Source organism: Culex pipiens, chromosome 2, assembly GCF_016801865.2.
Source record: "Culex pipiens pallens isolate TS chromosome 2, TS_CPP_V2, whole genome shotgun sequence".
NCBI lineage: Eukaryota > Metazoa > Arthropoda > Insecta > Diptera > Culicidae > Culex > Culex pipiens.
Window position 1 is genome coordinate 2,570,326 of NC_068938.1, and position 11,937 is coordinate 2,582,262.

General features: G+C 36.0%; 1 long non-coding RNA gene across 1 annotated transcript; it reads left to right on the forward strand.

The window, feature by feature from the left end:
• The first annotated feature begins 4,913 nt into the window (after positions 1-4,913).
• Positions 4,914-11,272, forward strand: LOC128093034 (uncharacterized). Its single transcript, XR_008212184.1, has 2 exons — positions 4,914-5,360; positions 8,508-11,272. It is a non-coding gene; the product is annotated as an uncharacterized LOC128093034 (long non-coding RNA).
• The last annotated feature ends 665 nt before the right edge of the window (positions 11,273-11,937 follow it).

Here is an 11,937-nt window from a genome sequence, read left to right on the forward strand (position 1 = left end):
TCACCCAGTCGGCCTGGGTTCGATCCCAGACGGTCCCGGTGGCATTTTTCGAGACGAGATTTGTCTGATCACGCCTTCCGTCGGACGGGAAGTAAATGTTGGCCCCGGACTAACCTAAAAAGGTTAGGTCGTTAGCTCAGTCCAGGTGTAGGAGTCGTCTCCCTGGGTCCTGCCTCGGTGGAGTCGCTGGTAGGCAGTTGGACTAACAATCCAAAGGTCGTCAATTCGAATTCCGGGGTGGATGGAAGCTAAGGTGTAGAAAGAGGTTTGCAATTGCCTCAACAATCAAGCCTTCGAACACCTAGTTTCGAGTAGAAATCTCGCAATCGAGAACGCCAAGGCAATGCTGTAGAGCGAATAATTTGATATATTTTTTTTTTATGGAAATGAGATTTAATCGGAAATTTTTTTAAACAAAATTTAAACACTTTATTTTAGATGCCGAATTTGCGCACTGTCTTTTATTTAAAACAATTTGTAAGTTTTTTTTAAATAATGTTAAACATTTTGCTATGTAAAAATATCCAGGATTTTTTTTAAATGCTGAGCCAATTTCTTACAATTTCCCTTTTTTGGCTGTGCTGACTAAATTTCTGGTCGCTGAGCATCTTAAAATTTGATTTTTGTGAAAAAAAATAGTTTTTTTTTAACTCAACTGATTAGCCTAAATTTTTCAAGCGCAACGGAAACTAAACTGGTGCAATTTTTGATGATAAATAATGAAACTTTTGTTTAGTTCTTAGCTCTTTTCAATGAAAAAAAAAATAAAATAAAAAAAGATTTTCAAAATCATGAGAAACCTATTGATTGACTAAACCACAAATATAAATAAAATGTTGGGCGGAAAAAAGGTTAAGACTAAGAGACTTTAAAAAAGCTCTTTTTTACAGGGGTAGAGAACCCAGTTTTCACGTTTCTCAGATGAACAACTATTTACTAGATCAATTAGATTAAACAATTTATTCAATCGTTAATTAAGTACAGCATTAAAACAAAATTGTTTATTTTTTAATAATAGCCAAATTGTCAGATTTGTAGTATTAAGCTATTTATAAATTTCCATGATTTAATTTCCATTGGTTTTTTTTCTACAGAGTCAGCTCCTAATATTATGGGAAAAGTGGGTGAATGATTCAATTATGAATTAATTATATTGTATGAAGTTTTTCTACTTATCAATTATGACGAATGGTGTAGCATTAAATGAATTGTGGTTTCAAAATTTATTCAAAACGTATATTTAATTAGTATTTTCATGATAAACTATTTTTTTCTAATATTTTTTGTAGCAATCGAAAATTTTGTTTTTAAATGGGAAAATTAACTTTTTAAAGCATGTTGATAAAGAAAGCAATTCAAAAGAATCGAAATAATTTATTTTTAAAATTTATGCAAACTGATCGAATTTATTTTTAACAGTTAATCATACAAATTTCATCCAAAATTTTGGTAAAAATTTTATAAGTTTTTGCTGTTTTATGATAACATTATATTTCGCTTACTTTTTCATATTTTGTGTTGAAAAATTTATCTAGATGTGTTTTCTTTTGGTGAATTTCAATATTTTTTTTATTTCAATATCTCTTTTGATTTATAAAATCTTTTTATTTTTATTTTTTTTACATTTGCTAGGTTGAAAAGATAAAGTGATCGGAATAAGGTAATTTTAACCCATTGTAGAAAATCTTTAACAGGTTTTCCTTTCTCCAATGACAACGCTTTATTCCTAATTGCGATTTAGTGAATCAATAATTCGGTCTATTTTTTTCTAATTTGTGAAATAAAATTGAGTACGTTGTGTTCCATTTGACTAAAGATTGTCATGTAAATATTAATAGATTAATAATTTTTCATGTTCTGTTCAACCAATCTTATTTGATATTTTAAAAAAATCTGTTAAATATTTAGTATCCATTTTGATAAATTTTCCTCAACCCTCCCCACAAAACCACTCAATGTAATTCCATTATAATCTGCCATCCAAATGTTGTTTGATGATAAATTTTCAAAGTTTTTATCCCAACCAACCCACAAGCAAAAATTCCGACTTGTTCTAAACGAGCCCAGCCCAGCCCAAGCCATTCGATCTCGTTCGATGGGTCATAAAAATTGGTGATAAACATTTCTCTTCCCTTCAAAACTTCCCACCCTCTCCAACTTTTGGACGGCGGTCTGTCGGGCCCATTCCGAACCGAAAATGGGGACCAATTTTTATTGATTTAGCGTGGCTCCTGATTTATTCATTTGTTTTGATTTCTTGCCGTTTCTTTCGGAAGGACTTGGAGGGGAGAACGGTTATTGCCTAGGCAGCTTCTTTTGGTGGAACTTGCGAGAAAAAAAAAAACACGAGATTTATCCCTTTAAAGTGAATGATTGCTCGTAATTCTCCGATGGCCAATCTCGCGAGGACCTTTTCAAAAGATCCCCTGGTGGGTGAGGTTGGGGTAAATTCTATCAAACTCAGGCTTCCAATATTTTCCAGCCATCCCAAGCAAGCTGAGCTGAGAGAGCTTTGGGAAGGGAGGATTAATGGAATTTCATTTTGCAGCCGGATCCGATTTGTGCACCAGAGCCAGTGCACTTCTCAATTTCCGATGTGCACACGAATTTTTATGGTATTTTTCTGCTCGCTGAATTTTTATAGGAAGGAATAACTATCACACACACACACACCCACAAGTACACATGCACATTCATTGAGAAGGAGAGAGAGCGCAGGGATTCACATGGAAATGGATCGCTTTTTCGAGTGGCTTCCCAGGAAGTGCAGTTTTGAGTCATCATTTCTGGTGCAGATTTTTTTTTCGATTAACTCAACATTCGTTTCCCTCTCTGTGCAATAACACAGGACTGCACTTTGAAAAAACATGTTCACCTCTCCCCTACCCTTCAGAACAGTCTGTCCTACACAGTAACAACCATCAATTCATAACCCTACCCCCAACACCCAAATTTCCAACTATTTTTATCCCCAACCCCACTCCACCCCCCCACACCTCCCCCACCCCCCTCCACCCCCCCCCCCTCCCCCACCACCACCCCCCCCCCCCCACACACTCCCCAACCACCCTAACACCCCCATCCACCCCCCACCCCCCCCCCCTCCACAACCCACCCCCCCCCCCCCCTCCCCCCCCCACAAAACCACCCCCCAAAAACCCAACCCTCCACACCCCACCAACACCCCCCCCCCCCACCCCCCCCCCAACCAAACCACCCACCCACACCACCCACACACCCACCCCCCCCCCCTCCCCCCCCCCCCCCCCCCCCCCCACCCCCCCCCCACCTCCCCCCCCCCCCCCCCCCCCCCCCCCCCCCCACCCCCCCCCCCCCCCCCCCCCCCCCCCCCCCCCCCCCCCCCCCCCCCCCCCCCCCCACCGCCAGAAAACAAAACTCTGTTGAATTTGGTTTTAACTCGAGTTGAGTTAGTTGGAAATGTAACCCGAAAATGGAAGTTAGAACGGTTTCATAGCAACGAATGAGTTTAAACTGATGTGCTCCACATGAGGGATCGTCTGTGGGGAAATTTAGGACGATTAGATGAAGTAGGTGCTTCAAACTTGGTCTTCATGTCGATTTCGAAGCAGTGTTTTACCTTGCATGATACATATACATTTGTGACTGCAAATTGAATAGAAGCTGGTTTTTCCAATAAGTTGCTAAAGCGAGCAATTTAATTTAAATTGGTAGAAGTTTTGTTATGTTTTGTTAATATAAGGAGATTAATTTGACTATTTCCTTTTTGAAAACATCTATTTGTAAAAAATTACATTTCATATGGTCGAAAATAAAAGTTTTTAACTGAAGACAACAAATCGATCAGAAAATTTGTTATCATGATACAGATTTTTGAATATTTTTATAACCTTTTTGTATGGACAGTAGGGTGCTGCAGCGACCTCAAATTTAAATCATTAAATTTGTCCATTTTTCGAACCTCACCACAGTTCTGACCATGCGCGCTTACGCAAGCATAAATAATTTTACCCGTCGACTCGCGTTGCGCGACAAATAATTAAGCTTATGTACAGGTGTGGATCATGAGTCATCCTCACCTGAAAAGCCCTTTATTAAATTTCGCCAATTGTTAGGCAATCAAAAAAATGGTTAAGCTTTCAATTATGAATGTGCGATGTTATTACACAGGGGAAATTGAGGGTGTGGCTTGACCAAATTCATTGGCATGTTTGTTCAATGGAGAATTCGACCTTCTCATTATTGACCAACATTTTGGAGAATGTTTTAGGAACATAATTTTGATATTCCAATAACATAATTTAAAGTTTCACGACAATGGTTCGAACCCATGACTTCCGATTTTGAGGTGTACTCACTACACCATACGGAAAGTCATGAAGAATTGCAGAGGTCTGCATAATTTAATTCATGAGGTTCATCGATGCTTCTCATCGAAACGGACCACTTTTAGTAGAACAAAATTTAGTAGAGTTTTCGGGGACTGACTATAAAAACCCCAAAATTCTTGAGGAGGGCAATTAGTTCCAATTAGTTCCAGTTAGTTCCAGCCAGTTCAAGCCCAGTCCAGTTCCAGATCCTGAAGAAGCCCCAGACCAGCCGGACCCGCCAGCAGCCACCAGTAGCAGAGGCCCCAGTCCAGCCGGACTTAGCGGTGGAGGCCGCAGTCCGCCGGGACTTAGCCGCTGTGAAGAGTCCGCCGGGACTTAGCCGCTGTGAAGAGTCCGCCGGGACTTAGCCGCTGTGAAGAGTCCGCCGGGACTTAGCCGCCGTGAAGAGTCCGCCGGGACTTAGCCGCCGTGAAGAGGTCTGGAGGACAAGTCTGGCTTCAACGTAGAGAACTGGCTCGACGAAGATCTTAATGCAAAGTGATGTGATCGTGCGCGTAAAAGTTGAAAGTGTTACCGCAAAAATGTAATCTTCAAAAAGTTTTGACTCTACGAGTAAATATCACAAAAATCCTGAAAGCCTAAACCGCTCGGGCCGTTCAGGTGGTGACTAGCGGAAAGCAACGCTGTGTGTGTTTGGACACGCCATTATGATTGGACAAAACCGAGAGTTGAAAATGTGACTATGTGTGAAAGTTAATGAACAAAATGATTTCGCAAAGTAACAAACAGTTAAAATAGTGTAAAAAAAAAAAACGTTAAATTGAAGAAAATGTTATATGAGGAGTTCTAAGATGGAAGCAAATATGCAGCAGTACGAGATGGAACCAAAACGGGCTCGACCAATGGCAGAAGCATCGAAAATTTCAAAACCGGCCAACGATGGACAACACTAGGGATTCAACAATGACGAGATCATCTGGATCAACTGGAGACGAAATTCAGCCGCATCGAACACCCAAGAAGACGACCATGGAAATCTGGCAGTTTAGGGTGAGTAAACAAAAGTTATACCGAAATTTAAAAACGTGAGATCATTTTTGGGAACTGTTAATTTTTATGGAAAATTTATTCCAAACATTGCAGATAAACGTAAGCCACTTAATGCATTATTAAAGAAAAATGTAAAATTTATTTGGACACAAGAATGTGAAAATGCTTTTGAAGAATTAAAGAACTATTTAATTTCAGAACCAGTTTTAGTTAGACCGAACTACAATGACAAATTTGTTTTGACAACTGATGCTAGCGATTATGCTATCGGAGCAGTTCTTACTAATGAGAAGTCAAATGATCACCCCATCGCTTACGCAAGTCGTGCGCTTATCGGGGCAGAAAGAAATTATTTTACTATCGAGAAGGAACTACTAGCTATTGTTTGGGCAGTAGACCACTTAAAACATTTTATTTATAACCAAGATTTTATCGTTTACACAGATCATAGGCCGTTGGTAGCTCTATGGCATTTGAAGGAAACTTCACCAACGTTGACAAAGCTTCGTTTGAAAATCCAAGGCATTGGATGTGAAATTCGTTACAAGCAAGGAAAGGAAAATGTGGTTGCAGATTTTCTCTCACGTTTAAATAATGATGAAGATCATGCAGATGATAAACAAGCATCAAAATTAGTAGCAATTACAACTCGTCAACAAGCAAAACAAAATAGACAAAATATTTCAGATAATCAAAACTCTACAAATACTCCAAACAGACAGAATTCATCTAGAAACAACACTAATTGGAATAATAATATGAATGGACTTCAACAAATTGACATAAATTTAGATAATGACGATGATAGCAACGATAAAACATTTACCTACAAGGATTTCCAAGATACAGATATCGATTTTAACGTTTTAAATTTTTCTAAAAAGATTATACCATTTGAACAAGCCGAAGCTACATTTATGATATTAAACAGTGTTACGGTACACAAAGAATTGAGTAAATACATTGACCTTCCACATGGTATTAAGGATTACACCAATGAAAATATATTTGTAATCCCACAAAAGAAAATTTGGGGTTTAATTTTGAATGGAACATATCGTTCAGCAGTTAAGAATGAAGATTTTTTCGATGGTTTATTAAAATGCTTTGATGATTACCCTGATTTTGCTAAAGATGCATCAGTTATACAAATTATTTCTCATAGAATATTTAAAACAGAGTTGGAACTAAACTTATTACGATTTTTTGCAATGAAACTTTCAAAGTCATTTACACTATATGCAACAGAAAATGAACGAATTTATGTAAAGCCAGAAGACAGAGATCAAGTGCTTAAAGATTTTCACGACGCACCGTTGGGTGGTCATGTCGGAGGTAAACGAATGATTAAAAGAATGAGTCCTCTATTTACATGGGAAAATATGCGAAGAGATGTTTTGAATTATGTAAAGCAATGTGATTCTTGTCAAAAGAATAAAATATGGCCAGCAAATAAGATGCCAATGAAAATTACAACGACATCGTATGAACCCTTTGATAAAATTTATATGGATGTGGTTATGTTACCAATTTCTAATAATGGAAACAATTGTGGACTTGTGATACAAGATGATTTGACAAGATTTTTGATTGTAGCTCCCATGGAAAACCAAGAAAGTACTACTGTTGCTAGAACTTTTGTTGAAAACTTTGTTTGTAAATTTGGTGCTCCTAAAGAAGTTGTAACCGATCGAGGTACAAACTTTGTAAGCAAATTATTGCAACATACATGCAAAATATTACACATTAAAAAGATCGTTACAAGTGCATATCATCCTCAAGCTAATTTAGTAGAGAGATCAAATAGAGAGTTAAAAATTTATTTACGAAATTTTATTGGCAAAGATCCACAATGTTGGGATGAATTGATACCATATTTTATGTTTGAATTCAACACTACTGAAAATTCATCAACTGGATATTCTCCCTATGAACTTTTGTATGGAAGAAAAGCTACTATACCAAGCACAATTTATAAAATCAATGATTCAGATTTAAATTATGACGACTATATTTGTTCAATGAAAGATATATTCAAGGATGCTCATGAAACTGCTAGAAACAACTTAATATTGTCAAAAGAAAAAAGAAAGGAAATTTATGACAAAAAGACAAATGATTGGGTACCAATGTGGGGAGATAGAGTTTTGGTACAAATGGTACAAACAGGAATTGGTCAAAAGTTACAAAATAAATGGCGAGGCCCTTACGATATCGTTAAATTTAACAGCGATCAAACAACCACTATTAAAAATGGCAACAAATTTGAAGATGTACATAATAATCGACTTAGAAAATATAATGATTAACATAACACTAAATTATAGTTCAGAATATACCCGTATGAAAATATATTTGACAATTTTTTTAAACAATACATATTAAAAATACATTAAAATTAAATGCTCCAATACAAGATAAAATATTTTAAAATTACAATTACATTAAAATTAAATGGAATATAGATAAAATGACGATGAATGAAATGAATGACATAGTATCATATAAACAATTATTAACAAAAGACTGTATGAATCAAAATATATGTTATAAACACGGGATTACTTATGTATATTGAAAAAAAAATTATATGAAAAAAAATATATATTGAATTGATATGATTGAAGAATAAGTAAAAAGAACGATGATTATCAAGAGAATTTAATGAATCAAAATATGTGTTACAGAAACCGGATTTTTTTAAGATATATTGAAAAATAAACATGAAAAATATATTATTTATAGGTTGATGAATTAGTTGAAAAAAAAAATAAATAAATAAAAAGATTATTATCAAAGAAATGCGCAAACCAGATGAATGTTATGAATTGGGGATGAAAGATAATTTTTATAAATGATTGAATTGATTGAACAGATTAAGAAAAATACCAGAGTACTGAGTTTATACATTTTTTTTTTGAAAAACACGTGAAGCGAGAAAAAAAATATATCATGACTAAACAATAATGAAATTGCAACGACAACTTAATGAAAAAAGTATGATTATTAAATGTTCCAAAACAACATGTATGCAAGTAAGAATGAGTGTGAGAATAATTGGACAAGGGAAGGCCACCCAGAATGAATGTTGAATGTAAACATGTGTTTTATAATTTACTTAACAAAGTATTAAGAATTTAATTTCAGAATGTTATATGCTTATACGAAGGATTTACAGGAAACCATTGGAAGACGATCAAGAAGACAACAATATCAGCAAGGACGCTTGCAAAGACGAATATGGACTACAGCTCAAGAAAGGGTAAAATTTGTGAGTACATCGTGGGGAATCTAAAAAGATCGGAAAGGATGGTTAAAGTTCCGATCTAGGGATACATAAACTGATAAAGCAACGCCAAAGGGATTAAAAAAGTAGACAATTGTACTCTATGGGGAGAGTTTTATGTCGAATAAAGCTTCAAACAGTTGTAATCCATGGGGGGATTCAATATGTTAAAAACATTTCAAAACATTTGCACTTTACGGGGATAGTCAAATGAAAATTAAAGGGAATGGATAAATAACGCTTCAAGGGAAAATCAAGGGATAAAATAATGCTTCAAGGGAAAAACACCTTTAAACTGATAAAATTCAGAGGAAAAAAATCAGATCGTTATCATTAGAATGATAATTGAACCAACTAATTATCTTGCAAATTCAGCATTTATTGCAAATTGCTAAAATAAACAAATTAATTTAATGGGTTTGACAAATTTGAAAACACAAAGTGATGTACAGATTTCATAAAAAGTTGGAAGAACAGAATTGATATTTTAACATACGCAGTATTGCAATGACAAGATGATAGGATGTATAGATCAATGAAAAACTTTATAGAGTAATTTTTTTTTATTCAAGTATAAAAATAATAGTCAATTAGAACTGATTTCTTTTTGTATTAAAAATAATAGAACTGATTTCATATAAAAATATCAACAAGATTTATAAATTTGTAAGTAAATTTTAATTTCAATTTTGCACATAAATTAAATGATAGATTCCTGAAAATTATAAAATAGTATTCATGCGAAAAAAACAAGCAAGAAATTTGTGTGGGAGAAACAAAACTAAAAAACTGAAGTATGGCAGAGACACAAGGATGATCGACGCGTTCGTATGCTGAGAAGTTCTACGCGTTCGTATGCAGAAGTTTGTGATGGCAAGATGGTGAGTGGCAAAGTCATGCGGGAGGTTGGACAGGTAACGGTGTAGATGTTGTTGTAAAAGGTCATATCAATGAGGATCAAGTCGAATTAAATCGCATTTTTTGTAACGAGACATTCACGTAAAACAAATTACTAAATCGAAATGTGGAATTAAGCGAAGTAAAGATGATTGAAACATCAATTATGGAACAAAAATGCAAGTTGAGATCATACTGCACGTCTGAAACTATTGAAAAGGAGAAGTTCATGATGAACAAATGATAACATAATCCGATGTCATTAATTTACAAAAGCCAAAGTTGCAAATTACACGAAAAGACAATTTTGGACAAACAACATTTCCTAAACATTTGGAAAAAGAATTACATCAACCGATATCAATAATTTGAGATTGTCAAAGACACAAAGCAACTGGAAAAGTCAATTTTGGACAAAAATATTGGATTTACGAACAATTCACAATACTCAGCAAGTGAGAAGTCAATGCACTCTCAAAATTGACCACAGTCAACTCACAGCTGGGTTATGAAGCATAATTCATTATGGAAACGACAATTGCACTAATCGACGAAATTCAACACCTTAGCCTCGAAAACTGACCAATTGATCAAGTCACTGTGGAATGAATAGCCTCACGAGGAAGACAATTTTTGATGGAAGACGACAACGATAACAACCAGCCGATCAACAAAGTTCTACAACAACAACAAATTTTGCTTACAGTGAAAAAAATGCAATGATTTTTTTTAGAAGAGATAATGAAAATTAATTTCAAATGCAAGTTTATGTAAATCAGTTTCAACGAAAATAATTTTACAAGAGAAGTTCAAAACAGTAATTCAAGTAATTTAACAGGACCAAAGTTCAAAAGAGTAATGAAAATAATTTTACAGTAGAAAAATCAAAAGAGCAATTATAATTATAAAGCAATTTTCAAGAAACCACAAGAAGAACAAATTGTAAACCGCACGATCACTACACCCGACAATATTCTTTCCATAGATGATCATTTCTTTCAGACGATCATCTAGCTGATAAGTGTGGGGGAGATTAACCGAACCAATTTTTTTAAATAATTTTTTTTATAGCCAGCCAATTATATTTTTTATGATTTTTTGCAAAGTTTTTTTTTTCACAAATCAAATTATTAGTTTTGGGAATATTCTTCCAACCTACAAATAACTTTCGATAGATGTTCTTAATGCTTTTCAAGTATACAAACATCTAGCTGGTAAGTGTGGGGGAATGCAGCGACCTCAAATTTAAATCATTAAATTTGTCCATTTTTCGAACCTCACCACAGTTCTGACCATGCGCGCTTACGCAAGCATAAATAATTTTACCCGTCGACTCGCGTTGCGCGACAAATAATTAAGCTTATGTACAGGTGTGGATCATGAGTCATCCTCACCTGAAAAGCCCTTTATTAAATTTCGCCAATTGTTAGGCAATCAAAAAAATGGTTAAGCTTTCAATTATGAATGTGCGATGTTATTACACAGGGGAAATTGAGGGTGTGGCTTGACCAAATTCATTGGCATGTTTGTTCAATGGAGAATTCGACCTTCTCATTATTGACCAACATTTTGGAGAATGTTTTAGGAACATAATTTTGATATTCCAATAACATAATTTAAAGTTTCACGACAATGGTTCGAACCCATGACTTCCGATTTTGAGGTGTACTCACTACACCATACGGAAAGTCATGAAGAATTGCAGAGGTCTGCATAATTTAATTCATGAGGTTCATCGATGCTTCTCATCGAAACGGACCACTTTTAGTAGAACAAAATTTAGTAGAGTTTTCGGGGACTGACTATAAAAACCCCAAAATTCTTGAGGAGGGCAATTAGTTCCAATTAGTTCCAGTTAGTTCCAGTTAGTTCCAGCCAGTTCAAGCCCAGTCCAGTTCCAGATCCTGAAGAAGCCCCAGACCAGCCGGACCCGCCAGCAGCCACCAGTAGCAGAGGCCCCAGTCCAGCCGGACTTAGCGGTGGAGGCCGCAGTCCGCCGGGACTTAGCCGCTGTGAAGAGTCCGCCGGGACTTAGCCGCTGTGAAGAGTCCGCCGGGACTTAGCCGCTGTGAAGAGTCCGCCGGGACTTAGCCGCCGTGAAGAGTCCGCCGGGACTTAGCCGCCGTGAAGAGGTCTGGAGGACAAGTCTGGCTTCAACGTAGAGAACTGGCTCGACGAAGATCTTAATGCAAAGTGATGTGATCGTGCGCGTAAAAGTTGAAAGTGTTACCGCAAAAATGTAATCTTCAAAAAGTTTTGACTCTACGAGTAAATATCACAAAAATCCTGAAAGCCTAAACCGCTCGGGCCGTTCAGTGCCCAGCAGTGTTGCAAATGAGTGATAGAAAAGCTATCAATAGATTATCTCTGCACCAAAAATATCCGAGAGTATAG